This window comes from Hermetia illucens, chromosome 2, assembly GCF_905115235.1.
Source record: "Hermetia illucens chromosome 2, iHerIll2.2.curated.20191125, whole genome shotgun sequence".
NCBI lineage: Eukaryota > Metazoa > Arthropoda > Insecta > Diptera > Stratiomyidae > Hermetia > Hermetia illucens.
The window spans coordinates 154,487,337-154,492,089 of NC_051850.1; positions in this window are offsets into that span (position 1 = coordinate 154,487,337).

Genomic DNA, 4,753 nt, shown 5'->3' on the forward strand with positions numbered 1-4,753 from the left:
GCCTACATGACGGCGAAATCTATGAGCGATGCCATGACTAGGTTACGGTGGGCGGGTCACTTAATCCGTATGGATGAGGATGATCCCACCCGGAAAGTCTACAAGGGCAATATCTATGGTAGAAAAAGAAGACGAGGCAGACCATGCCTAAGATGGAGCGATGGCGTAGGTCAGGGCGCCAGACAGCTTTTAGGGATATCGAATTGGTGGACCTCGGCGCAAAACCGGGATGTCTGGAGTTCCTTATTAAGGCAGGCCTAGACCGGATACCGGTTGTTGCGCCGTTGATGATGGTGATGATGAAATTCAAAACGATCGTGATCTGAGTGGACTGGACGTGGGGAACTGACTCCAAAGCGTGCAAAGTTACAGTCGGCTGGCAAGGCTATGACATCAGTCTTTTGGAATGCGCATAGTATAATATAATATTCATCGACTGCCTGAGGAAGGGAAAAACCATCAACAGTGACTATTAAGTAGCGTTATTGGAGCTTTTAAAGCATAAAATGAAAGAAAGTGGTGTTTCATCAAGACCGTGTGGATAGTTCTGTAAATTTCGAGAAAATCGATATTTTTTTTAAGTGGTATCCTGAATGACTGTTACCGAAGCATAGTATGGTAATGAAGTTTCATGTCGAAAAGGAATTCGGAAAGCTCAGAGAGTTTACCAATGACATGCGGCTTAAACCAGGAACTGATTACAAATGCCGCGAACGTCAGTAAGAAGTTCTGATATTAAAGTAGTTTTCGCGTACTATTCCGGAATATTCCGGAAGCAAAAAAGGGTCTAAGGCGCTGATTATAAACACTAGTTAACAGCAATTGAATATTATTTAATTAATTGTAAATAAACAATATATGATATGGTTTCTATCACCTTTTGGTGAGTTATAGCACGTTAACTATATATACCATCGTTCACGGTTCGCTTCGCTTCAACTTCTTCAGGACTTTCGAGAAGCCCGCACTGTTCCACTACTGTTTTGCGTCAAGTGCTCTTGAGGAAACCCACTTGTTGATCTCTCCCGGTCGGGAGAGTGGGATTCCACTGCAAGGCGTAGCTAGCAATGCAATTGTCGCCCCTCCTTAATGTGTGACTTATCCATTGCCACTTCCGCCTTCTGATACATTGTCCACGGGTAACTAGAATGTGCGCCGACCAAGTTCTTTGTTTAAAATGACATGAAGTCAGTCTATTCCGACGATACGATGCAGACAGGTGTTGACGAGTTCTTGCAGATATTGAGTGGCAGTGGTGATCCTTTTTCATGTGTTAATCTCATATAGCAATAAAGAAAGAACATCAGCGCAGAACAGTCTTAACTTGATCTTGGTATTGAGGTAACTGCATTTCCAGATTTTAGACAGGGCGAAAAGAGATGGGGAAAGTGCGATCACCCGTCAGCCTGAGAACCTTGGTTTTGTCGATGTTTATCTTCAGCCCAACTCTACTTTCCAAATCCTGATCTATTTGACCAAGGTCCATGACCCAGTGAGAGAGCAAACAGATGTCATCAGCGTAGTGGCGGTGTTTGAGGTAAGACGTCATCGTCCAATGAATTCTTCCATGTCCTCCGAAGAAGCTAGTATACAGATCGTTACTAATAACAAGAAGAAATAATATTGGTGACAGGATGGAACTCTGGCGAACTCCACTTTGGGTTCAACCTCGGTGTAGCACGTGACATTTTGCGAAACCATATGTCACTCTGATAATAGCTATCAGTTTCTTCGGAATGCCACTTCTGTGTAGAGCACTCCAGAATTATTTCAGCTATTATCTTCGCAACCGCAGGGAGCTCGCGGATACTCCTCCAATTGTCACACTCAAAGCGCCCTTTGGGAAAGGTATGGATTTCCAAGTTTTTCGTACAAAAGGAAGCAACAGGTCACACTGTGATCGGAAGACGGAAGTGGCAGTGGATAGGGCTGGCTGGCTACAGTATGCTCGACCAGTGAAGGTGCAAGCGATTTCTGGCTTCCCGCTTCCAAAATCTGTTAAGGATCTGAGAAGCTTCTTGGACATGTTAAACCTCTATCGTCATTTCTTGCTCAAGGTCGCCCAACATCAATCGATCCTTAACGCCATTGTCTGGGCCACCAGGATGAAGGCAACCACCAAGCAACAGCTGGTGGATGCTAAACTTCTGACAATCCCTAAGCAAGATGCACCCATAGTCATTTTCGCCGATGCTTCAGACATTGCCGTAGGTAGTGCTCTTAACCAAAAAGTGAACCAAATTTGGCAGTGTTGGCTTCTCTCCAAATAGCCCAAGAGCCCTCAACGGAACTACAGCACTTATGACCGTGAGTTACTCGCCATGAACCTTTCAGTTAAATACTTTCGGTATTTTCTTGAACGCAGGGCATTCACATTATTCACGGTCCATAAGCCACTCAATTTTGCTTTGAAACATTTGCGCTTTATCAGCCAGTTTACTTCTGACATTCAACACGTGTCTGGAAAAGATAAGGTGGTCGCTGACGCTTTGTCAGGTGTTCGAGAAGTCAAGGTCCCCGCCATTCGATTTTCCAACAATCGCCGAGGGGCAGAGGGATGATGCAGTTCTTCAGAGCTTCAGGATCAACTCCGAATACCCATTAAGGGAGTTTTCTTTCTTCAGCTCAACATTCAGTATATACAGCGAGACCTCAGATGCGGGACCAAGGCCATATATTCCGACCGATTTCCGAAAGGAAGTATTTCACGCCGTTCACGATCTGGCGCATACATACATTCGGACAACGAATCGGTTAGTGCATACATACATTCGGACAACGAACCGATTAGTTACCGCATGGTATTTCTGGCCGTCCATGAACAAGGATATTAATTCTTGGGCCAGAAAATGCATTCCATGCCAGAAGTGCAAAACTACAAAGCATGTGAGGAAAGAGGTAGGAGTGTTCTCTAGGTCCCCCAAGCGATTCCACACAATCTACCTCAACTTCATTGGGCTTTGAGAGACTCGCACGGTTTCAGGTATTGCCACACAATCATCGATAGGTTCACGTGATGGTCTGAGACATTATCGCACAATCTTGTGTTGAGGCTCTCTGTCGAGAATGAATTCCACGTTTAGGTATGCCGGTAATTATAATCACCGAGCAGCGAATGCGATTTGAGTCCTCGATTTTCTCAGAGTTGGGTAAACTCTTCGGGTTTAAACGCCACCAACCAACCGCATACTACCCGCAGTCCAATAGGATGCTCGAAAAGTGGAATAGGACGCTGAAGGCCCCTATAATGACCCAAGTCGACCCTTTTTGGGCGCAGATTCCACTAATTATACGTGGTCTTGGGACAGCCAATTGAGAAGAATTTGCTGCAAGTCCCGTGCAGCTGGTGTATGGGGAGAACCTGAGACTCCCCTGCGACCCTGTTCTCAACATCAGGTCGGGACTTAACACGGTCTGTTGCGTCTGCTTAAGAACGCAATGCCAAAGCTGAAGTCGTCAGCACCCACCAACCACGCGAAAATCGTGGCAAAGGTTCCCAGGAATTCCAATCCTGTACGCATGTTCTAATTAAGACATTACTGACATAACATTGAATCCAAATTAATCGGTTACAAAATATGAAATAAAGTGCTGATTAGCCAAAAATGCATCATACTTTGTTCACCTCTGCCTTGGGATTACCATGATCAAAAGTGATTGCCAGGTGTTGGTTGCTCCCGCATATAGGGAGACATCGAAAATATAACGTACCCCCTTCCTTGAAATCTCAGAAAGGATGTTGGGTAGTTGTGATGGATTGTTAATAACTCTAGTAAGATCAACTCAAGTGAGTATCAATTGGGCTCACTAATATAATTACACAGCTATCACCAGCTTGACTCTATGTCTGCAAAAAAGACCACTATAGTCGGGACGAAAACTAATTTTAATGAAGCTAAGGTAATTCGCCCGATAGGTCACTGTACTCCTTCATACTGCATAGGAAGAGGGAATATTAAGGATTTCTAACAATTCGTGTATTTCGGCTGCTTTTGATGCATCTGCTACCTGTGCTACGAAATTGAGAAAATCTTGAAGAGTAAACTCTGGTAGCGCCCGTATTATATAATATGTTGAAGACGTGCGGAGTACTAGGTCTGGTTAAGTTTTAAGGCACCACCTATTTGGATAGCAGAGCCTTTGAATGTCACAATGGCTGTTTCTAAAGCAGATTATTGTTGATTGTGGATTACACTTCTTACTACTTCGATTTTATGTCAATGTTTAAATAGATTTTGGCTATTTTTTTTTGAATCAACGAAATTCTATTTATTAATCCCTCTCATGTTTCCATTTGACCAAAACTAAAATTGCTTTTTTAAAGGACTATCGGTACAAAGTAAAGACTGAAAAGTGTTTATACAAAGATCTTCACATATATCAAATCAAAAGATACAATGCCTTTTCATCATTGAGGTCTAAAATATCTTTTATATGAGCAACTAAAGAAATATTTTTTCGATTAATCAGTCTGTTTAGTTACTATTCATGAAATTGCCGCTGTAATCAATCGTCAAATTAGATGTGCGAATCTTTAAAATAGACATCGATATAATGAGATTCGATCTGTGAATGAGCACTATTGATATTATTTGTACAGGTGAAACGCTTTCTAAAATCCTCCTGCCTGGTAGATACATTTAGGTCCTGAAGAGGAATGATTGACGAATTATTTTCATTTGTATGGAGTATTATCTTTTTTAAATAGAAAAACTATGAAAAAAAATTTCGGTTTTCCTTTCACATCTTTTAA